The 26,153-nt window shown below is 36.8% G+C and overlaps 1 long non-coding RNA gene across 3 annotated transcripts in view; it reads right to left on the minus strand.

Annotated features, from left to right (window-relative positions):
- Positions 1–26,153, minus strand: part of LOC308606314 — a 68,932-nt gene that overhangs the window by 38,873 nt on the left and 3,906 nt on the right. The window contains exons 2-3 of one of the 3 annotated variants that reach the window (XR_014013798.1): positions 7,973–8,101; positions 5,113–7,226 (exon numbers count right to left, since the gene is read on the minus strand). This is a non-coding gene — a long non-coding RNA (uncharacterized lncRNA). Of the gene's footprint in view, positions 1–5,112; positions 7,227–7,972; positions 8,102–22,997; positions 23,467–26,153 lie in introns of those variants that run through there. The other 2 variants (XR_014013796.1, XR_014013797.1) reach the window with 2 other exon arrangements.

Consider the following 26,153-nt stretch of genomic DNA (forward strand, 5'->3'; position numbering starts at 1 on the left):
GGAGGAGTTTGGACATAGAGGGAGACGGTAGATAGATTCAGAAGGGAAATGTGAGAATTCGTTTAGAATGAACAGTTTCGAGGAAGATAACAACTGAAAGGGGGGTCCTCCTTCCCATTCAGCTGCTAGAAAAAGAGGTGTGTTTAACAGGACAGAGAAAACAGGTTGAAAACTGGTGGCCCTGTGGGCATTGGAGTAGGGGAAGCATGTTAGAAGTGTTTCACACACAGACCGAAGAAGCTAAATACTACACATCCAACAGAGCTGCGGATATCTATTTAAGTATGTCTGTGGGTCTATCTGTACAATGTTTCTCTTGAAAAGTCAGCAAGCGCTGTGAAGACAGAGCTCCAATCCTCTCTGACACTTGTTTAGGGGAGGGGCAGCAGCAGAGAAATCTCAGAGTGGAAGACAATCTACAAATACCTGCAGGGACATACATGACTACTTTCCACTTTCCTCCTGGTATCAGAGCTCTCAAAGTAGTTTATCCCCTTTCATTGCCTTATTCATTCCCTTCATGCATCTTCCACAATCAGGCTTCTGTTTCACATTTTTTACTTCATTTTCCTCTGTAATGTTGTCATTGCAAAAATGAAGTGAACTTGCCTCAATCCTCTTCCTTTTTGTCCTCAATAAACTGTGAACTGGTAAATATGTATCTTCTCTTTCTCTTATCTAGAAATCCACGCTTTAGGGTGTGAAATCCTACAAAGTGTAAGACAAATAAACCTTCGCATTCATTATATACATTTATTATATTCAGTTGTTATTCATAATATATTTATTATATTAATATATATATAGAATGAATGTGAATATCAACTTTATCCCCTTAAATTTAAGCCCTCCAGGTAATAAATATTTTTGTCTTTTATGAGCTACATAGGTCTGTAACACATATTCTTTCTTTTTTTCCTTTTTTCTTTTTCTTTTCTTACAACCTTTTCAAAATGTAATAACCATTCTTAGCTCAAGAATAGATTTCACCTGTAGGCCATAGTTTGCTTACTGATGCTTTAAAATAAATAACTCTGAATTTGAGAAAAATACAATATAACTCAATAATCAGTTATTGATGTTGGCTATGGTCCACTTTAATGCAAGTGAGCGACAACAAGTACTATGGTGAGAATATGCTTATCAGTTCCCAACACATCTGAGGAGTGAAGGTAAGTTGTGTGAAAGGAAAACAGAAATGGAGTCATTACTGGTGGGGAGAGCTCTCTCACATGGAGCCTCTGAGGAAGCCACTGAGGAAGTGTGACTTAGGCACATCTCAGCCGAGATGGAATCTGAACTTTGACTACCTATTGCTTTGACACAGGCATCCAGAGCATCTGCCCACGTTCCAGAAACTCAAGATACTTACTGGACACTTAACCTAAAATAACTTGTGATGGAGAATCCCTTAAGGACAAATATTTCCTTTCCTGCGTCAGAGTCAATCATAATTCCTGACAGACAGCTTTAACAACCTTGTACCTTTTATCTTTATAAGTCCCTGGCTCTTTCTCTTCCACAGAGTATCTTTGGGTTTTACCTGAATCTGTGTCTCCAGGACTGCAATTATTAAGACCTCAAATAAAACTTTGTTCTCTGCAGCCTCGATACTGATTATTGTTCGACAGTTGGGCCTCATAGTCTATGAATAAGTGAGACAAGGTCTTATCTCTTGGTTCATGCATCTGATCTCCTTTTTCTTGTTCAATTTAAATGTTATTTCCTAAGAATGACTGCCTCCTTATATTGAGATAAAGTTCTAATTTTCACCTTAGATCTAGTCATGTGACAAAGGAATTATTTTATTCCTTTGTCACATGACAAAGGAATGAGAAAATATACTCATTTTCTCAATCTCTTATGGATTCCTTTCACTTTGATACAGCAAAAATGTTACTGTTGAGAAAATTGTTTCTTTTGCCTGTTAATTTGATCCCCTCAACCTTTTCTTGTACATTTTCTATGCTACATTTAATCAATTTAAATTACTGACAGTTGATTTCCAGGCCTACCAATATACCACTTCTGTTTTTCAATACTCACTCATCTTGTTTCTTTGCACTTCTCTTTTCTGTCATTTTTGCTCCAAATTGCTCATATTTAAAAAGTCCTCTTGCAATATCATGCATAATTCACAGATGTGAGGAGGAACAGCCTTCTGCCAAGGCATACACTCATTCACAATGCCCAGTGGTTTCCCAGTTGTGTGTAGGATTTTTCTGCTGGGATGGGTCTTTTATCATCTTCAAACATGCATGACTCAGCCACACATACTAGCTTCACAGAGTCTTCCTAGCTATAAAGTTTAGAACAAGCTTCGACTCCCAAGTATCTGCTATGGTCTGAATGTCTTATACATTGAATTCCTATGTTGTAATTCCTATGTTGAAACCCTAATGCCCAATGTGATAGTATTAGTAGGTGGACCTTTGGGAAGTGCTTGAGTCGTAACAGTGGAACCATCATGAATGAAATTAATGCCTTATAAGAGGCTCCAGAGAGATCCCCTGCCCCTTCTACCATGTGAGGACACAGGGAGTTGGTGTCAGCTTATGAACCAGGAAGAAGGTCCTCACCAGAAGGCAAACATGCTAGCAACCCAGTCTTGGACTTCCCAGCCTCCAAAACTGTGAGCAATAATTGCTGTTGTTATAATCTACCCAGTTGGTGGTATTTTGTTATAGCAACACAATTGGAGTAAGATAGCATCTTTCTACCCTAGAGGGATAATTCCTAGACTAATTACCTAGTAAAATTTGTGCATTATCTCAACATACACCAAGTGATGCTGGATGAGGTAAAATCCAGAAACAAGGTTGTTGAAGAGTGTTGTCATGATCTACTCTCACATACTATCACATACCTCAGAGATACTACATATTTACTCGTGTTAGGAGCTTCACATGGCAGTGGTTTTCTTCATGGCAATGTGAACACCAGCATCACTGCTACTTGCTACTCCTAAAGGAGCTTGAATGCCTCACTCCTCTTCCTTGTTTGAGAGCTATTCCAGTTTTCACTTGGCTGATCTTCAAGCTACTTATCATAAGTGTCCATTCTCTTGATTTTCAGGAACACTCATTACTATTATATCCCTCAGGGCAATTTTAGAAGTTTAAAGCAATGAAGAGTAGCTTCTTATGATAAGAAGAAAGAGTAAGATGGACTGTTGTTGATTTATTGATCATTTATGAGTAGCTGTCATATGCCAGGCATTGGGGCTTGTGCTTTTGATGTCAGAAGCAGTCCCTGCTTTCAAGTGGTCTCTGGTAAAGCTGGGAGGAGTTTCAACTGGACAGAATAGTATAACATAATGAGTAGATAAGTGCCAGGACAGGGTGCCAGGGTGGGAAGGAAGACACAGAGAAAGAACAAGTTTATCATGAAATATTTTTGAAGAACAGGATACCTGATTTGTGTTTTGAAGGAAATGTAGAAGTGTGAAAGACAACAAAAAAGTTTCAGAAATGAACATCCTAGGCAGAGGCTACAGCAAGATTTAAAACGCAAGAGGGCACAAACCACAGAGCTGATCTCCCTGTGCTATGTGGCTGCTTCCCACTAGCTATCTATTTCACATTTGGTAGTGAGTGTATATATGTCCTGTGACCACCTAGAGGGGTGGGATAGGGAGGGTGGGAGGGAGATGCAAGAGGGACGAGATATGGGGATATATGTATAGCTGATTCACTTTGTTATAAAGCAGAAACTAACGCACCATTGTAAAGCAATTATACTCCAATAAAAATGTTTTAAAAAATAAAATTAAATTTTAAAAAAGACACGAGGGCATAAAGAGCAACGGTGGCTCTAAAGAACTGCCAATAGGTACGTATGACTGGAGTGTAAGATCATTTGAGCAAGTAATGTAAAGGATACCAAAATGTGCAGTGGATAATCTAAGGTAAGGATATATCACCTTTCTTTTTTTCACTCGAGAAATATTTACTGAGTGACTCTTATGTGCCAATGATTGTTGTAGGTTCTGCAGTGAAAAAACCATGACTCTACCTGCACGGAATTTGCATTCTACCTAGGGAAGAGAGAGAAAATAAACCAATACCAAAATATTGATATATTGTTTGGCAGATGGGAACAAACATACGGAGAAAAATATATCAGAGATGGAATAGAACATGTGTAGGTTAATGTGTGCACCTGCATGGGGATGCACAACAGCTGTTTTTTATAGGATGATCAGGGTCTCCCTGATGTGGTGACATTTGACCAGAGACTTGAAGGTAGTCATATCCTATCTATTATCATAACCTCTATTATCATATTCTATTTATATGTGTATGGATTACTTTTGTAGAACATTTCCAGAAGATGAAATCGTAAGCGCAAGGGCCTTTGGATGGGAGAACGTTGAGTGTTGAAAGTATAAGCTAAGAGGCTGGTGTTCCTGGTGTGGAAAGAGTGAGAAGAGCAGTGGATAAACTGGAGAGCTGGTGGTGGCGAAGGGGGTGCAGAAAAGATAGGGCTTTTTAGAGTCTCTTTAAGTACTTGTTCCCTTGTGGCTCCCCACCTCTTAGACAGAATCAAGGAAATGTCTAGCCCCAGGCAGTGGAGAATAGGCATTTGGTAGTTTTTGCTAAAGAGTTAAGCTTAAAAGCCTAAAATCTTTATCGACAGAGAGAAATTTTTCTAAATTTCTTCTTTACTACATCAGAGTAGTAGATGGATAAATCCAAATAACTTTCCACAAAGGGAAAGAACCATCAGGATTTGCATATTTTTTGTCTTGTTTTTTAACAAGAGGGAAGGGAAATTACCGTTACTATTTTGAATCTGAGAAAGACTGGGGTAAAGAGAGGTTAAATGGCTCATTCACTGCAAACCTGGGCTTAAGAGTAGGACAGTCAAGAGTGTTCTACATGATGCCCTCAGCCAATCACTTACTCAGAGGAGGGCCAATTACTTTTTTAAAAAATTAAATTAAATTAATTAATTAATTTATACAGCAAATTCTTATTAGTTATCTATTTTATACATATTAGTATATACATGTCAATGCCAATCTCCCAATTCATCCCACCACCACCACCCTTGCCCCGCTTTCCCCCTATGGTGTCCATACATTTCTTCTCTACATCTATGTCTCTATTTCTGCCTTGCAAACTGGTTCATCTGTACCATTTTTCTAGGTTCTACATATATGTGTTAATATACAATATTTGTTTTTCTCTTTCTGACTTATTCACTCTGTATGACAGTCTCTAGGTCCATCCACGTCTCTACAAATGACCCAAGTTCATTCCATTTTATGTATGTACTACGTCTTTTTTATCCATCCGTCAATGGGCATTTAGGTTGCTTCCATGACCTGGCTATTGTAAATAGTGCTGCAATGAACATTGGGGTGCATGTGTCTTTTTGAATTATGGTTTTCTCTGGGTATGTGCCAGTAGTGGGATTGCTGGGTCATATGGTAATTCTATTTTTAGTTTTCTAAGGAACCTCCATTCTGTTCTCCATAGTGGTTGTATCAATTTACATTCCCACCAACAGTGAAAGAGGGTTCTCTTTTCTCCACACCCTCTCCAGCATTTGTTGCTTGTAGATTTTCTGATGATGCCCATTCTAATCGGTGTGACTTTCAATACGCTTCCCTGGGGCAGTAGTGATTATCTTCCCAATAGCTTGGGAAGCTTGGTGAAGAAGATCAGAAGCTGACTTCAGCTTTTCATAGCTCTAGATCTTTCTACTTCCTAAATTCCCATTCCTTTTACTTGAGCAGTGGTTCATCAAATATGTAACAGCAGCAGAAGTTTCTCCTAGAAACTTGTTAGAAATGCAAATTCCCAGCTGAGGCTCCAGAAATCATTGTTTTGACAAGCCTTCTGATTCTCGCTAAAGCTTGAGACCCATTGCTCTCCTTCTGATCTGAGAGAGAGGGAGAGGGGGAAAGAGAGAGAAAGCCCAGGAAAGAATGCTGGAAAGTAAATTCAGATAGCTTTTTATATGGGGTTTTTACTGTGGTAACTTACAAATGGTTGGAAAAAACCCACAAATTGAAACATGTAGCTACTTTAAGCACTCTTTAGCAGAAATCAATCTTATTCCCGATCTGTTACTTAATAGGTCATTTCCTCATAGGGATGACTAACAGCAATTCAACAGACAATGCTTTTTATATTTAAATAACACTTTCTGTTCCAAGATGTCAAAATGTTTGACAAGTGGTCAAAATGCAGCTCACTAATATTTTCAACCCCATGGTAGTAAATAACCCACATCTACCATCACTGCTGTTTACTGGTGATTTCTTGTCCAGGCAAGTTGAAGCGCCTTCCCTATCTCTGTAGAAAGTCAATGACTAAAGGAGAAAACGTGCTTCATCTTGGTTTCCATAGGAAACCAAATTGATAAATTACTCACTGACTTCTATTATTGCATCTCAAGGATAGTTAACAATGCTCATCAAGGAAAAATCCCAAAGAACACTCTTGCCCTATCTCTGATTAAACCTGATTTTGGAAAATCATCTGGCTCAATCTACATTTAATTACAATATGAATGCTACTTAATTCCCTATTACTTCTGATTACACAGGATCAATGCCACTTGAAGAGTAAGAAGCAAAGGTTCACTACATTGGGGTCTCCTTGACAGCCAAGCCTGTGCCTTAGTCATTTTGACTCCCTACTGACCAGCCTGGTATCTGGAACAGTATATGCGATCAGTAATTATTTCTTGAATGTATGATGTATGAATGAGTCAAGATATTTTTAGAGTTGGAGTCATGGGTCAAGAGGAGAAAACGTGGTTTAAAAAAAACTACTACAGGGTTTCCCTGGTGGTGCAGTGGTTGAGAGTCCGCCTGTCGATACAGGGGACGCAGGTTCGTGCCCCAGTATGGGAGGATCCCACGTGCCCCGGAGCGGCTGGGCCCGTGAGCCATGGCCGCTGGGCCTGCGCATCCGGAGCCTGTGCTCCGCAACGGGAGGGGCCACAACTGTGAGAGGCTCGCGTACAGCAAAAAAAAAAAAAAAAATACCTAATACATTCTCAGAAGCCGTGCTGCAATGAATGCTAATGACAACTTGACAATGTCCTCTGCCATTGCAAATAATGTGATACCAACATCTACTAATCAATCAAAATAAGACTTTCAGAATCCAAGTTTGGGTAGGATTTTGAGCTGGGGATTCCTCTCACCCACCTTTTCTTATGATAAAACTTGGAACTGTAGTGTCAACAGATAATATGCCAGTTTTTCACTTAAAATTGGAAAATTTAATGTAATTTCGGAGGCATGAAATAAAAGTGATGGGCAAATATTAGAATTTCCATCAATGAAAAAGCTTAATTTCTAAAATGCTGAAGGTTAGTTTATCAAAAGACTGAAATTGCCTCACATCATAAGTCAAAGCACCCTCTCTTTACTAAATAAGGAGCTATAAAGTTGCACAATTACTGTCAATAATTTTTTTACTTGGTTTGAAAAAAAGTTGCTTGTTTTAAATAAAACAAAGTTCAACTGAAGTGACTATAATATCAACAGTCTTGTAAAACTCCTTGTGTTAGATTTCTTCTATCCCCAAGATGCCAACTATGCATATAAAACTGACTCTTGTTTTTTGTGTATGATTTCTGTACATCTTTCCTATTTCAATTTTCATGTTAAGTACCCTTTCTTAGAGTGTGGATTGTAACCACTTTGTTTAACACTCTATCACCAGTACCTAGAACAGTGCCTGCCACATAAGAAACACTTAATAAAATTTCTAAATTATCTTGATTAAAATCCATACTCATCCTAGCTTTAAGCACATGAAGACAGAAATAGGTTCCAACTGCATAAGGACACGTGAATAATCCAGAGTAAATGTTAACTATAAGTACAAATTATCTGTTGATTAAAATACAGAACATGTCTGAGATTTGGAATTACTTCCTAATAACCCTGAGTCAGAGCTGTGGTAAAGGCTTACTGGGGGCATGTTACCATTTTCTGAGGACACACTCAGAAAAGGAAGAAGTTGATGAGACAGCATGCAAGATTTTCCAGGCTCAAAATGGAACTTGACTCATCTGCATGGAAACATCCAGCCAGACACAGAAGAGCTCACTCTTCTGCTGGATTAAGCTCACTCTGGTGAATGGAATGGAACAGAAACAAGAGACTGAGGTCTAGGTTTTGAGGATCTTCACTCCACTTACCTGCTTTCACAGGACCAGGCAACGGGCAAGAAGAAATGTGGAACTGTTGCTGTGTACCTCTAAACAAATACAGTCACCCTATGTAATAGAATGTGTCATAAATCTGACCAATCAGAATAATTCCTCCTTTCTTGGTGGAGTAGCTCTGATAGAAATGGACAGAGCTGGGCTCGGGGTGGGAAGGGGGTGGTTTCCTTCTGTTACAAGCTCTAAACTTTCTTCAATTTTCCTATGATTTAAGCCTAACTAAAATTTATGGACTTTTGAAAAAGAGTAGGTACTAAAATTAAATAAGCTGAGAGTGTTGAGGGTGAAAAAAATGATAACAAATTTAAGAAAAGGTAGAATTATTACTATGAGAATTACCAGAACTGTGTTTGTTCCAAATATGAGCCTGCTATAGCATTTTAATTATGAATAGAATTAAACAGAAATTCACTTGCTGTCTCCCATCTGATAATATTAACAGAGACTTCCCTTAAAGAAATTTAAAATTATTTATTCTATGTAAATCACTACAAGTCCTTAATTTCAACCTTATTATAAGAAATAACACACAGTATCAACAAGCTGGCAGAATTTTGACAATTCTCCTGCCTCCCTCCATTCCGCCTTCTTTTCCTCTTTCCCTCCCTCCCTTTCCCTCCTCTTCCCTCACTCCCTTTCTTTCCACAAAGCAAGTAAATGGGTATATAGCAAATAGTAGGGATCACACGCTTTCATTACAGGGGTTGGGAATGTGGACTCTCACAAAAACAGACTTGATTTTAAGTACTGTATCTGTGCTTTACTAGCTGTGTGACCATGAATAATTTAATCATTCTGTGCCTCAGTTTGTCAGGCTGTAAAATAGGTGCAAAGAGTACCTACCTCTTAGGATTGTTGTGAGGGGGGATTCCAATTGGTTTTAAAACAGTATTTAGCACAGAGGAAGCATAATAATTATTATTTTTCACTTCTCTGAATATATAAAACATTTAGTATTGGGATTCATAGTCTCAAAATCTAACACTCACTGATGTGAATATCTGATTAGCTAAATGGAGAAAAACATCGTTACAGTAATTATTTCTTTAGTTTCTCATTTTGTTTTTTTAACTAAAAACCGGAATCACAATTTCTTGGTATTATCTGTTATCAATGAACAGTGTAAGACTATAATATTATTTTTGACAAGGCACTGAATATTTGAACTGAAGAAAACTAAGAAATAGTAGTAAATAAAACTTTTCTTTTACTAATCCCAAGTGAAAGATGAAATTAATGATGATATATATGTGAAAACTCTGGAGAAGTCATACAGAAAGAACCTCAAGTACTTGAGGCACACTTGAAATTCAAATGACACTAAATAACTAATTCTTAAATCAAGAACCCTTCACTAAAATTAAAAACACAGATCTTTCTTTTTCTTGATTTCTTGTAGGAAGTGAAAGAGTACTCGGTAGGTGTCAGACTATTTTAAAAAGCAGGTTATAGAGATGATATTTCAGGAGCGTAAAAATACTAAGGCGGATCTCATAAATGATTGGTATATTATTTAATTCAGGTTAGCATCAGAATTGTCAATGTTTGTTTATTAAGCAATGCAATCCTTTAGGTAGGAAGCATGGTTCTTTGGAGAAGTTGATAGACACAAGATACACAAACTGGAATATGGTGAAAAAACAGACAGTATAGGTTTTTAAAAATTTAACCTAGGAATTATTTAACATGGCCATTTCTTTGGGTTGAAGAAAGAAATTCATATAGATTTTCCTGGTTCAGGCTCCAGTGAGGTCTATAGGCAAATTTGTAACTAGAGCAAGATTCAGACCTATTTCCATTTTTGTGCTTACCTCTTAAATATGTCCAGTTCCTAGAGCATAGAGGAAAGCACTAGATTGGCCATGGCATGAAACAGGTTAGAATTCTGGCCCTGCCACTTAATAACTGTGTATGGCTTAAATGGGCAATTTGCTAAACTTCATGAATTTCAGTTCCCACTCTCCAACCCCCACCCTGGGCAAAATGAGTATAATCCTTTTTCTACCAACTCTAGAGAGTTAGGATGGTCTGAGGAGAAAATGTATATAAAAATGCTTTGAAAATTATTTAATGCTTTAAAAATATTATTTATCATTATTATTTCAAGATGAGGGAAAACTCCCCCTCCTCTAATATATTCAGTTTTTTATGGCCAGCTAGATCTTCCAGAAAGCTACATAAAAACTGAACATTTTAACAACACTCGGCAATGTTTAGATGTTAAAAAAAAATTATCCAAACTGGCACATTTCTTCTTAAACAGTTCTAAAAGTAATACATACATAGTGCAATGAGTTTGGAAATACAGAATGAGAACGGGAGGAAGTAAAGGTCACCCTGACTCTCTTATTTCTTGAGTTAACCATTGATAAATAATTTTTAAATTTTCTTCGGGTCTTTTTTCTCTATGTGTGTGATATTCAAAACCAAGTTGTGAATATGCTGTATTTATTATTTAACATTCTTCTCTTCTCACTTGACATTTTACAAAAAACAATTTTAATTTGTTAGTTTCTGTATTGTTTCCGATTCTAAGCATCATAAAATACTTAAGAGTGAAGGTTACCTATGAGCTATTATGTAAAAAAAGTTCAGCATATATAACCTAAATAAATATATTAGAAATTCATATGCTTTAAAGCAGTGATCCCCAACTGTTTTGGAGCTAGGGACCGGTTTCGAGGAAGACAATTTTTCCACCAACAGGGTGGGCGGGGGAGGATAGTTGGTTCAGGCTGTAATGCAAGCGATGGCGAGCCATGGGGAGCAGCAGATGAAACTTCGCTTGCCCGCCCGCCGCCCACCTCTTGCTGTGCGGCCCAGTTCCTAACACAGCCAAGGGGTTGGGGACCCCTGCTTTAAAGGATATCCCTATGTTTTTATGTGTTTGACCATTTCAAAAGTTTCATAGACAATTCCAATATTTATATTTAATTAAAGACCATGAAACTTTTTTTAGTATTTTAAAATAAAAGATAGTTAAAGATTACTTCATTTAAAAGCTGATAACAAACCTCTAGAACACTTCCTTCTACTTAAGTGAGGTGTTCGATAAAATAAGCACTATAGAAATATAGATTATACTTGAGTTTAAATAAAAATCTGAATAAATACTATAGAATTGTTGTCTCCCCTTTATTCTATTAATAATTGCTAATAGGAATATTATGGAGAATGATTGAAGCTTAATAGTCATATGTCAATTACCAAGATCACATTTTTGTGGTACAATGAATTTGCAAAGGTAGACTATCAAATATATTTTATCGTCAAAGGTGGTCTGCCAACCGGCAAGTCATTTCATAAGTTATGCTCTAAAATATATCATTTATTGATATCCAAGAGACACCTCGATATGTCATTAATAGTGCAGAAACTCGAAGCCAGGGATATTTTTGTCTTTATAATTAATTTGAGACAGCAGCTAATAAAAACCAGAATAATAACCTTCAAATTAATTTTGACCCTAAGCTATAGCAATTTCAACAGAAGTTAGTATATTTACATACCAAATTAAAATTCCTAAACTAGTATTACAATAGATGCAGTGTTTTTATGAAATACTACCCATATAATATTTCATTAAAATAATAAAATGAGAACAATATAGAAATGTCATAAATATTTGTGTCCTAGAAAGGATTTAGAGGGAATTTCTGGTAGTATAAATTAATACATGATTAATCATATTATTTTTATTTATAAAGCATCCAAACATACACATCTGTAATCTTATATGTCTTTACCATCAAGAGAAATATATTCCAGAATTAATTTTAAAAACACTGCTTTTGGGCTTCCCTGGTGGCGCAGTGGTTGAGAGTCTGCCTGCCGATGCAGGGGACACGGGTTCGTGCCCCAGTCCGGGAAGATCCCACATGCCGCGGAGTGGCTGGGCCCGTGAGCCATGGCCGCTGAGCCTGTGCGTCCGGAGCCTGTTCTCCGCAACGGGAGAGGCCACAACAGTGAGAGGCTCACATACCGCAAAAACAAAACAAAACAAAACAAAACAAAAACACTGCTTTTACTGTGCTTATGTTTTCTAGTTGAGAAGTCTGGACTTTAAGCATTTTTATATTATAGAACTCATCAGAAGCAGGAGGAAACCAACAATACAACTGATGGCATTTGTTAATATAAACCTTTGTGTAAAAATGTTATGAAACTAACAATGGAAAAAGAATAGAATTATTAAGCAACAAATGGCTATTTTAAAAAATCTAGTTAATAGTACACTACCTGGGTTATTCTCTTACTTGAAAAAATTACAGTATATTAGGTTGTCCTAATTTGGAACTATGTAACTGCCACTCTCATGTTTCTAGTTTTACTAGAAGAGTGCATTTTTTTGGTATAAGCGTAAGAAAAAAAAAAAAAAAAAACTGGAAAGTTCCATAGTGCGGTTTCCTTCCTCCCTTTCCCCAACAGAAAAAATAAGAAATACTGTACCTAACCAACAGATCTGATGATTCCAAAAGGGACAAGTCTCTATTCTGAAACACTATTCAAGTCAGAACATTCCGAATTAGGATTTTGTGAGACACCAGAAAATTATGGCATGAAAAATAGAAGAATATTTCTAATGCACTATAAAATGTATTCCTCAAAGCAAAAGAGCTAATGGAAGGCCAGAGCACTTAATGGATAAAATATAATCAAATGAAACAGAAGCATGTTCCAAGCTGAAAGGCAACAATATCACTATTCTCACATAATTGGATAGTAGTCATAACCCAGTAAGATCAGGTTTTAAAACATTTAAATATATATAAATACACATATGTATAAATAACATATATAGCACCTGAAGTAAATACATATTCATATTCATATATTAAAGAATCACTGTGAACTTTTAAAAATATTTTTTAACTATTGAAAAATAAACAGCCAGTGAAAAAATAAGTTTTCTTTGCAAAACTTGACTCTGGAAACAAAGATTCTTCAAATGCTTCTCCAAGAACTTGTCTGTTTATTTTAAATATAATCAAATAAAAAAATAAAAAATAAATAAATATAATCAAATATTTGAAATAGAAGGCAAATGTTCATGAAAACAGACATATACATGCATATATATGCATATATATTTTTATACACATAATTGGCTAAATATAATTAACATATATAATACACATAAAATACAGATCTTCCTTAACTTACTATGGCATTGCATCCTGATAAACCCATCATCAATTGAAAATATCATAAATTGTAAATGCTTATACTACACCCAATCTACCAACCGTCATAGTTTAGCCTAGTCTACCTTAAATGTGCTCAGAACACTCACATTAGCCTAAAGTTGGGCAAAATCATCTAACACAAAGCCTATTTTATAATAATCTGTTGAATATCTCATTTGTTTTATTGAATACTGTACTGAAGGTGAAAACCAGACCGGTTGTAAGTGTGTCAGTTGTGATTGAGTCACTGAGTGGGAGGAGTGGCTTGCTGCTGCTGCCCAGCATCACAAGAGAGCATCATGCTGCATATCAGTAGTCTGGGAAAAGTATAGTTTCTACTCTAAATTCAAAGTATACTTTGAAAAAATTCAAACTATAGTTTCTACTAAACGAGTATCACTTTCGCACCATGGTAAAGTTGAAAAATCACTAAGTCGAACCATTGTAATTCGGGGAATGTCTGTATATAAATTTTTGTATAATATATATACGTATATATACGTATATATATATACGTGTATGCACATGTATATTCCAAACAGGAATTTAGACTGTTTGCTACATCTCATCTTAGAAGCAGACTATGCCCAAAATCTATGCCTCAAGCCTTTGGTGAATAGCTAATGAATTCAGTATTCAAATAGGGATTAAAAATATTGATTTGGAAATTCAGGACAAACTTACTACTAAAAATGTTTCACACTTTTTACTTAAAAGAACATAGTTAGGTACACATGATTAGACTCTACCAACTGAAATAAATTATTGTCGATTTGGCTAGAGTTGTTGATCACCACAAAATTCTCTCTTGTGGACAACCATGGCTTACATATTAAATGGAAGGCTTTAGGCAGTTTTTGTACTTGTTTCCTTAGACCTAAATGGTCCACATAATGATAAAAAGTCAAATAAGAAAAAAATGTAAAATTATGTGCTTTTTAAAGCCCAACAAAGTTGTTATCATACTAAAGCTCGCCTGTGTACTAACAGTGCAGTTTTTATAGGCAGGTGTTTCTGGTACTAAAGTTTTCATGTTAATTGAGGCTCTATTTTTGATTTCAGTTTAAAGGTGTTGCTAGTGATTGAATCTACTCAGTAGTGCACTTTTATGAATAAGACTCTGAATATTAAAATTCTTACATGTACTCTCTCAATTCATTGAGATTCAGTCAAATAGAAAGATATCATATACCAAGAAGATTCCTTTGTATATGATGTACAATGGAGTAACAGATTAATTTTCCTTTTTGGACAACTTAATGATATTGATTAGCATTAAAAAACTTCAACAGTTACATATTAAAAAAAAAAGATTGGGGTACAAGGCAGATAATTAGTAGTATTACCTTTAACAGCTTTTGTTAGAGGAAGTGAATGTTAACAACTCTTTATAAATTAAAGTTGCCCTCTCCCAGGAACTTCAATACTGTATCAGAAAAAAATAAAATAAAATTGTCAACTATTGCTTTTAAGAAAGGGAACAATTCCCATTTTCTATAACATTACTTCTGAAATCAACACCCTTATTCAACAACCTTGATATCATTTCTGATAATGAGTCAGTGAAAAGAGTGATTAGACAAATGGTACAATTCAGAAAGAAAATAAGATGCAGAAAAAATTCAGAAAGAAAATAAGATGCCAACTGAGTTTTCCCAGGTCATCCAATCAACTCCTTGCAGAGTTAAAAATAGAAGCTAAGACTAATTCCCACAGCTACTGCCAGATCAGAGCCTGACAACTTTGCATTGTGGTAGCTTCAACCTCTCCTGCTACTGGGATTACCTGCATTGAGACAATTTCCTATGAGGTTCAGTCATTTCAAGGTTTGCTTTAAAATGGAGAGGGGTAGGAAAAGGTTCATAATTTTAGGGAAAATCTCATAAATTGTAAATGTGGTAATGAGATCTCATTGTAAACTGCTCACGAGAATTTGAAAGCTAAAAACTGGAAATATTTACTAACCCTTACTATGTCTCAAACACTGCAATAAGTTCCCTTTTATGTTATCTTCTTTAATCTTCGCAACAACCCTGTGATTTTCCTGTTTTAAATATCCAGAAACAATTCACAGTGGTTAAGTAACTTACCCTAAGTCATAGAGATAGAAAACAATAGAGGTAGGATTCAAACTAGGTGAGGTTCAAAGTTCAAATTCACTTCCTGAAAAACATGATTAGAACATAAATGGTAGCCAAAACTCCCCAAAATAAATTAAAAGATTAAAAGAAAGAGAGAAAGGAGGGGAGGAGGGCCTAGTGATCTGCATACCTTAAAAATAATGTTTAGAACTTTTTGATTCATCTTAAAAATGACCAAAAGCTAGCTGCCTGAGAGCTCTAAGAATAAAATTATTAACAAACTAAACAAAAAACACTGATTTTTATACTCACTTTGAGATCAACCCAATTGCTTTCCTTTCATAACACTGTACTTTCATTTTCTATTATATTTATTAAGGGATATTTTAAAGACAAGTATTTTGCCTAACAGGTTAATGATTTTTTTTTCTTCTAAACAATAACCAAGATGCCAATCCTCCTCCCCTTATTCAATGGACTAATTTGTGTCAGATCATTTTAGTGTCATATTTAATTTTTGTGGTGAAATAGTGATTTCACAAACCCTGTGAAGATGTTACACATCCACTATAACATGCATGCAGGTGGAAAAAATTTTCAACTGATGTAGATTTTGCTTTCTCTATGATTGTATTCTTCACAATCAATGAGATAGAAAAAGACATAGAGATAAGAGAATTGTTGACTAATATTTTCTTATTAAAATCTGTATCTTGGGCTTCCCTGGTGGCGCAGTGGTTAAGAATCTACCTGCCAATGCAGGAGACACGGGTTCGAACCCTGGTCTGGGAAGATCCCACATGCCGCAAAGCAACTAAGCCCATGCGCCACAACTACTGACCCTGTGCTCTAGAGCCCGCAAGCCACAACTACTGAGCCCGTGCGTCGCAACTACTGAAGCTGGTGTGCCCTAGAGCCCGTGCTCTGCAACAAGAGTAGCCACTGCAATGTGAAGCCCGCGTGCCACAACGAAGAGTAGCCCCCACTCCCCGCAACTAGACAAAGCCCATGAAGAGCAACGAAGAACCAATACCACCGGAAATAAATAAATAAATAAATTACTTAAAAAAAATAAAATCTGTATCTTGCATTTTCAATTTTCTAAAAGTTCAAATCCATTGTGGTTGAAAAAAGAAGAGTAATGTCATATGTTTTCTTGTCCTGGGAAAATGGACTGTGCTTGGTTGAGTGTGTTTATTTATTTATTTTTTTATTGCCAAAATTTCTTTTTTATTATTTTTATATCTACTAGTACTTATTTGAATTCTACTCACTGTTTTTTTTTTTTTATCTTTGTTGGAATACAATTGCTTTACAATGGTGTGTCAGTTTCTGCTTTATAACAAAATGAATCAGTTATACATATGTTCCCATATCTCTTCCCTCTTGCATCTCCCTCCCTCCCACCCTCGTTTTCCCACCCCTCTAGGTGGTCACAAAGCACGGAGCTGATCTCCCTGTGCTATGCGGCTGCTTCCCACTAGCTATCTACTTTAAGTTTGGTAGTGTATATATGTCCATGCCACTCTCTCACTTTGTCACAGCTTACCCTTCTCCCTCTCCATATCCTCAAGGCCATTCTCTAGTAGGTCTGTGTCTTTATTCCCATCTTACCCCTAAGTTCTTCATGACATTTTTTTTTCTTAGATTCCATATATATGTGTTAGCATACGGTATTTGTCTTTCTCTTTCTGACTTACTGGTTGAGTGTCTTGAACTGCTCAAACTTTAAGGTCCATCACCTCTAAATTGCACCTTACCAAAACCTCAGACAAGAAACAGGAGAAAGGGTAGTGCCATCCATAATTCATTCCCACCACACCTACAAAAATAATCACAAGTAACTTGTGTAGAATACCAATTCTTTTGTATTAAGAAGGCAGTTTTCAAAATTAACTGGTATTGGTTCATTTGGTTGTTTAATAAATATCTTGAAAACGCTTATAATAAAGCCAAATACCAAACTGACCATTTAAGTTGCAGAAATTTTTACGTTCTTGATATTTTACTATTTTTCCCCCTTTTTTTTATTAGTTTCTGATTTATAACAAAGTGAATCAGTCATACATACACATCTGTTCCCACATCCCTTCATTCATGCATCTCCCTCCCTCCCACTCTCCCCAATATTTTACTATTTTAAAGTCACAGTTTACATTTGAGTGCTTACCACAATATGTAATACCAATGAGCTCCCTAGAAATCTAAACATTTATAAAATACACCAAATGCTACTGTCTCATGCCTTGCTTTGCAATCCTGGATTGCTTTCTCCTATGGAGATGATGCAAGAAATATAATCTAGATATCTCTTCTACAGGATCACCAGCCATGTCGCAACTAACTTATCAGTGGAGACTCTCGGTACATACATATTTATTTATTATAAAACTCTTCGGTACTGATCATTAGGTAATTCTGGTAAATGTGGGCACGTAATAATAGTTAAGAATGTCAGCCCCATTTCATTTCAGCTTGATCCACTGCAGGAAAGCACAAATTAGGTGAAAACAATTTCCCCAAGAACAACTCACTTCCCTGAGATGAGACATAAACTTGGGTGAACAATGATTTGTCACAATTTATTTTTGAGGGTAGTGGTTTAAAAAAAGTGCTAATGTAATCTTTTCAGAATGAATCCTTTTAAAAATGCATTAATTCTCCAGTGAATATAGCTTATAATTAAAAAGCTAAACATATAATTTTACATTTCTAAATTTTTACATATGACCATATATAATAAATATTGAAATCTTAAAATCTTCATTATATTTAAAATTTGATGGCCTTTAAATCTGAATTTGGATTTGGTGAGTCTGACGGATTATTCTTAGTGACTCTATTGGGTACCACCAATTCAGATTCAACATTATTTCTGCAAGTCTCAGAAGCATTAAGTTTTGTGAATGGACAGAGGGTATTAGCATCCTGGTTGTTTTTCACTACATTGAGATTACCAGAGAACCTGAGTGTGAAAGATCATGGAGAGGAGTGTAAGAAATGGCACTAAAGGTGTCACTGACTTCTCTATATATACTCAGATTCTGCAGTATACAACAGAAGGAACAAAGCAGGTTGTGTTGCTGCTACTCTTGCAATGACCAAGCATCCTCAGTCTCATAGCAATTGCAGTCCATTGTTTAAGATGTGAGTTTGTTGTTGCTTATTCAGGCAAAAGTCAGAATGCTTATTTGTTTTATGTCTGTTTTTTAATGAGGGTTTGATTAGACAGCAATCAAGACAAAAGTAAATAGGAGAAATGTTTATTAATAGGTCCCTCCATCCCTATCAACCAAAGAAAAGGCATACCTTAAAATATTGTTGTGAAATGTCGAGGGTGTGTCTGTCTGTGTTCTTGCAACCCTTCACCTTTAAGTAGCTTTTCAAAAATATGTTATAAACATGTTGCTTCATCCTTGCCCTTTTAGCCTGTTAATGTCTAATTTAAGTAACGCAGGATGCAATCCCCAGCAAGTTATCTGTTTCTCCTTTCTTGGACCATGTAAATCAAAACAGTCTTCTTCTAAGGAGGGTAGTGAAAAGTTTTGCCAATTGTGTTCATACTTCAGCTATTCCAACATTCTTTAGTTTAGCTTAAATGAGACATTCTCATCTTTGGGCTTTAATTATTCTGTTTAAAAATAAATTTTAAAAGATACTCTAAAGAGAAACTAAGAAAAAAAAAACAACAAGATAAAAGATTTACCATAATGCAGGTACATAAATATGAACTAAAAATAGTTTTAGATTAAAAATTAATCTTTTTTATTTTAAAAATTAATCTAATTAAAATTTCAGATTAGGCTGGATAGAAATGATCCATTGCTGAAGCTTAAAAAAAAAACTAGCTATAAATGTTACTAGTTTTCTACACTGTTGTTACAAGACTTGACTGACATCCGTGATGTACTCTGTAATATTTTTGAAATGATGAAATGTGTGATCCAGAGACTTGAAATATTTCAATACTTGTGTATAGGAATTTTCTTCCATGAACTAGAAATGAAAAAAGTGAGAATGTTTCCTTGCTCAAATCACATTAAGTGGATTCCCTTATATTACTTGCATTCATTTTTAAGATAGTCATAAATGGTTACATAAAATACAGGAATATAATCTGTTGAAGAAGTTGATGGTTTTTATAGTCAATGTATGTATTCAAATGATAAATGTTTCTGCATAATCTCTGACCTAACAATACCATTCCATGCCACTCCAAGAATTCTTCCATCAAAAGTAAAAGCTCCAGGACATAAAGACATGAACCTCTATGTCCATTACTACATTTCTTGAAATCATAAAACTGTCTGGAACTTAATAAATGTTTATCAATGGGTTTTGACTGAATGAAATTATGGCTCACTCATAGTACACATTACTGGGCATCTACTGAAGGTAATATGGTAGTGATATATGCTAGATATCATTAATATAATAGAAACACAATGTACTAAAAGTGTTTTGCAACTAAAAATCACTATACATTGTATGGCTTTAAAAAGGAATGAAATGCTGCTACATGCTATAACATGGATACACTCTGAAAACACTATGTTAAGTGAAAGAAGCCAGACACAAAAGTACAACTATTGTATGATTCCACTTATATGAGGTAGTTAGAATAGGCAAGTTATAAACCCAGAAAACAGAATAGAGTTAACCAGAGGCTAAGGGGAGGGGAGAAATAAGGGGTTATTGTTTAGTGAGTACAGTTTCTGTTGGGGATAATAAGAAAGGTCTTAAAATGGATAATGGTAATGGTTGCTCAACACTGTGAATGTACTTAATACCAATAAATGATACACTTAAAAATGGTTAAAATGGGGCTTCCCTGGTGGCGCAGTGGTTGAGAGTCCGCCTGCCGTTGCAGGGGACACGGGTTCGTGCCCCGGTCCAGGAAGATCCCGCATGCCACGGAGAGGCTGGGCCCGTGAGCCATGGCTGCTGAGCCTGTGTGTCCAGAGCCTGTGCTCCGCAACGGGAGAGGCCACAACAGTGAGAGGTCCATGTACCGCAAAAAAAAAAAAAAAAAAAAAAATGGTTAAAATGGTAAATTTTACATTATGGGACATTTTACCAAAATAAAAAATAAAAATATACTATAAAATAAAGTAAAAATTTACCTCATACTAGGCATACTAGGAAGTTTGCATAAAATTGCACTTATTTTGGGAGCTTATATGGTTATTATCATATTTGGGGACATGTAAAGAAAGCAACAGCTTAAGTAGTCCTCTTGAGTTCTTTCTCTCCATCTTTCCAACCCGGTTTCTTCCAGATTAATGGTTTTGTCACGCCTCTCTTTGAATACTAGCATCAGTAGGAATGCTAGCTAGTACTGGTCTCCTTAAGTATCAGCGAAAAATTTTAATGTATTTTTATGCTGGTAATTGTTTTAGAACCTGGGAGGGATGTCATTGTTTTCTTAACTTGGCAAAAGCAAATATATTACTGTAGACAGCATTACTAGAAAGAAATAGTAACTTTGAAGTAGACATATGTCCATCCTAAGAAAACTGAATATATTTCAAAGCAGACCACACCACTCAACTGCTGGCAATGTTCTTCCACATACTTGGCAGTATACTACTCTAAGTCTGAGAACTGTTTCTTTTTTGTAAAAATGATTTTGATTGGAAAACCCTGAATAAATCCTTTGGAATGTGTAATGTTTAGAGCTCCTTCTGGGATTCCTTTTCCATGAATCAAGGTTCTTTGATTCACTATCCTCCTTGGCACTTGCTTCCTAGTCATCTCAGCAGCCTTTGTGCCAGTGTTAAGGAAGAGCTCCCATTTTAGGTCCTAAAGCAGGGAGAAAAATAAAAGGAGAACCTCATTTCAAGTACCAGAAATGTCTGGGCTATAAAGGACACACATATTGTCAAAGTAAGCCCAGAGTGGGGTGACATCACCAAGGTCATTCCTGGCTCCGCGCCCCCTCCCCCCAGGAGGAACAACTAACAATTATTTGGAAACAGGACACTATTTGAGAGAATCCTAGAACATGGAGGTGAGGCTGAAGCACCCCCGTGCACCACAGAGACCAAGACAGACTGCATTAGAAGGGTGAGAGAAGGAGCTACACGTTGACCACACTGCCCCTCCCCCAGGCCAGTGGAGCACCATGGGTGAGGTCTCCCCTGAACCTCTGGTTCCTCCAGTAGGAGAAGAGAACTGGGGGACAGCAAGCACCACCACTAGCATTGGGGTTGCTTTGTGGGAGCCACTGCTTTAATCTGCTCCACTGGGATTGCAGGGGAATCTGCAGGGTTTGACCACTAAAAGTTGGACTGTGATGAAGGGGGAAGGGGCATGCAACAGCCAGCACATGGATTGTGACAGATGGAATTCATATCTGCAGTGCCCAAGTAGTGATCACAACTGGCATCTTTGCTTATCTACAGAGCCAGGTTGGCGGGGCACTACAACCAGGGAACTCAGGGTACAGATCCACCTGATACGCATCTGGCCCTTGAACCTGGTTTGCCCATACCCAGGGAAAGAGCAGAGTCACAGCCCACCCACTGTAGACAGTGTCTTCTGGCCATCTGACCAAAAGGGCTGGCAATAAATCCTGGAAGCTATTTGGCCCAGTCGTGCTCCAGCCAAGAGGTAGGCAGCCAGAGCTCATCACTGGCTCTGGTACAAAGCAGAGCCAGTATCAGGTGTGGAGGGATCCGGTACCATGCACAGGCAGGGAGATTAACTCATATCCAAGGCTGAGAGGAGCTCCCAGCTCCTCCCAACTGGGGAGCCTGTTTGAGAAATTAAGAGTAGCCTGGAGTGGCCCCTCCTCATCCCAGCCAGGCAAAGGAACTGGGACTAGCCCCATCCCATCTGTTGTGAAGAGTGTCTTCCTGGCCCATCTACGAGAAGGATTGGTGACAACTCCTAGAAACTGTGTGGCCCAGCAGTGCTCAAGCCTAGAGAAGGGTAGGCAGAGCTGATAGTCTGCAAAGCAAAGCCAGTGGCCTTGTTCAGCCACAGAACGTGGAGTGTGGATCAGCTTGAGTTAAGACAACAAAGAGCTTTACTGGCTTTAGAGCTGCTTCTCCTGCTGCACCCAGGCAGGAAATCTAATTCATAGCCCTACTCATCACTGAATACGGCCTTCAGCATGTCCAAAGCCTAACCAGAGAACATGGGAAGCTGTACAGCCCATTAAACAGCCCTAGATACAGTGGCACTTGAACAGACAGCACAGCCTGTGGCCTCCCCCTTCTGCAGGGCAAAACCAGTGCCCTCACCTGACCAAGGAATTAAGTGCACACTCTGGCCTGATTTGGGTTCCCAAACTGAACTATACAGGCTCTGGGTCCTGTCCAGAGCTAGGTCCTATACAAGCTCTGATTCTCTGCCAGGAAACTAAGTCATAGCCCCATCTACTACTACTACTGAATATAATACCCAGTAAACTCTGGAGGAAGAGCCCAATTACTCAGATATGCAGATACCAATGTAAGGAATCAAGGATCACAAAAATTAGGCAAATATGACACCACCAAAGGAAACTAATAAATCTCCAATAACTGACCTTAAAAAAATAAAGATCTGGGCTTCCCTGGTGGCGCAGTGGTTGAGAGTCTGCCTGCCGATGCAGGGGACGCGGGTTCGTGCCCCGGTCCGGGAGGATCCCACATGCCACAGAGCGGGCTGGTCCCGTGAGCCATGGCCGCTGAGCCTGCACATCCGGAGCCTGTGCTCCGCAACAGGAGAGGCCACAACAGTGAGAGGCCCACACACCGCAAAAAAAAAAAAAAAAAAAGAATATCTATGAACTGTCAAAGAATTCAGAATAATCCTCCTAAGGAAGTTTAGTGAACTACAAGAAAGCACAGACAGCTAAGTGAAATTAGGAAAACAATGCATGAACAAGACAAGAAGTTTGACAAGGAAATAGCAACATCAAAAAAACAGGAACACTAGATTTTAAAAATACAATAACTGAACTGAAGAATTCAATAGAAAGTTTCAAAGGTAGATTCAACCATGCAGAAGAAAGAATCAGCTGGAGGATAGGACTGGAGGATAGGACTTTAGAAATTACCCAGTGGAAGGAACAAAAAGAGTGAAGAAAGCCTATGTAAATTATGGGACACAATAAAGTAAACAATGTTCATGTTATGGGAATTCCAGAAGAAGAAAAGAGAGAGAGAAAAGGAAAAAAAGTATATTTAAAGCAATAATGGATGAAACCTTCCCAAACCTAGGATGAGAAATGGACATCCAGATCCATGAAGCCCAAACAAGCCCAAATAGGTTGAACTCAAATAGGGCTACTCTGAGACACACTGCAATTAAATCATCAAAAGTCAAAAACAAAGAAAGAATGTTAAGACCAGCAAGAGAAAAGAGAGAAGTTACATACAAGGGAACCCTGGGATAATTGGATATTCACATGTAAAAGAATGAAATTGGACCAATATCTTATACCACTCACAAAACTAACTTGAATTGGATTAAAGACTCAAATATAAGACCTGAAACTATGCAACTGCCAGAAGAAAACATAGGAATAAAGCTCATTACATGGGTTTGGTAATGACTTTTTGGATATGACACTGAAAACACAAACGACAAAATAAAAAATAAACAAATGGAACTACATCAAACTAAAAAGCTTCTGCACAGCAAACAAAAACAAAAACAAAAACAAATCAACAAAGTGATTGAAAAGACAACATATAGAATGGGAAAAAAATATTTGTAAACCATATATCTGATAAGGGTTAATATCCAAAATAAATTAAAAATTCATACAAATCAATAGCAAAAAAAAATTACCCAATTAAAACATGAGCAAAGGAACTGAACAGACATTCCTCCAAAGAAGACACACGAAAAGCCAACAGGTACATGAAAAGATGCTCAATACCACTAGTCATTAGGGAAATGAACATTAAAACCACACTGAGATATTACCTCACACCTGTTAGAACAGTCATCCTCAAAAAGTCAAGAGATAACAAATGCTCGTGAGGATGTGGAGAAAAGGGAACCCTTGTGCTGTTGGTGGGATTGTACATTGGTAAAGCCAGTATGGAAAACAGTAGGGAGGATCCTCAAAAATTAAGACTAGAACTACATATATCTAGCAACTCCACTTCTGGGAATATATCCAAAGAAAATGAAAACACTAACTCAAAAAGATATCTGTACCCCCATGTTCATAGCAGCATTATTTATAATAGGCAAGACATGGAAACAACATAAGTGCCCATTGATGGACAAATGGGTAAAGAGGTTGTTTTATATATTTATAGATATATACATATTATATGTGTATACACACACACACACACACACACACTGAAATATTATTCATCTATAAGAAAACAAAGAAATGCTACCATTTGAGACAACAGAAATGGACCTTGAAGGCTTTATGCTAAGTTAAATAAGTCAGAGAAAGAAAGGCAAACACTATATGATCTCACATATGTGGAACCTAAAAAAAAAGAAAACAATCATAGAAAAAGAGATCAGACCTGTGGTTACAGGAGACAGAGGGTCAGGGGAGGGGAAATTGGAGGAAGATGGCCAAAGGTACAAGCTTCCAATTGTAAGATAAATACATACTATGGACATAGTGTACAACATGATGACTATAGCTAACACTGACGTGTGATATATAGAAAAATCGTTAAGAATAAATTCTAAGCATTCTCTTCACAGAAAAGTATTATTTGATCTCATTTATATAAATGTGTGTGTTTGTATGAGAGAGAAGGACAGAATACAAAAATGCAAAAAGAAAAGTTGTAAAGTACGAAGCTGCTTAGGTTTATATCTCAATCTATAACAGATAACAATTTGTTTAATTTTAATAGGTACAAAAATAAATATTAAGCATAGAATAGGCAAAAAGAAAAACTGAGCCCAGCGTAGATGTCCTTAAAGCATTTGCAAAGGAGGGCTTTATTAGGTCCGCAAACACCTGCAATTACAGGCACATTTCTATGTGTGTGTGTTGTGTATGTACTTGGGGAGTGGATGCATAGCTTTTATTGAATTATTAAAGGAGATGTTAAGACCCAAAAGTTTAAAAAGCACTGGAAAGCCTGATCACAAAACCATTTTAAACTACTTTGATTATGTTTTTATAGTTTTCCTTCACTCGTTAACACTTCAAAGAACAGCACATTAATGTGGAAAGAATCTCTGTCATTTAGGTAAGATCTCTGAGTCTCAGTGTAAAATTAGCATATAGTAGAAGGATGAAATTATACACCATAGATGAAAGTACCTAGCAGAGCGCTTTAAGACTAGTACTTATTTATGCAAGACATCTTCCCCTGCTTACTTGTTTTCAGTAGAATGAAAGCATACTGAAAGCTGGTACAATGTCTTCTTTAAAGTTTTCTTTTGTAATGCTTACTATGCTTTTTGATACGGATGAGCCAATATCCACTTAAGGGCATGTAAGCTCACAATAACTTTTGTTGAATATAACTGTTTGAATGTACTTTCACTATATTATTATATAGGGATTTTAAACTAAAATTTACTTGCACACATTATTTAGAGCCTAACTTGGATATTAGAGTAGGTGGATATACACCCCTGGAAAATAATAGCTAATTTCTTCACTAAAAGCAAATTGCTGAACATCTACTTTGCATATACATAGCTAGGCACTGTATCACGAGTTGCAGGTAGTAAAAAGTTGTTAGTCAAAGACTCTGCTCTC

The sequence above is a fragment of the Mesoplodon bidens genome (genome assembly GCF_964165515.1).
Source record: "Mesoplodon bidens genome assembly, chromosome: 18".
Lineage (NCBI taxonomy): Eukaryota > Metazoa > Chordata > Mammalia > Artiodactyla > Ziphiidae > Mesoplodon > Mesoplodon bidens.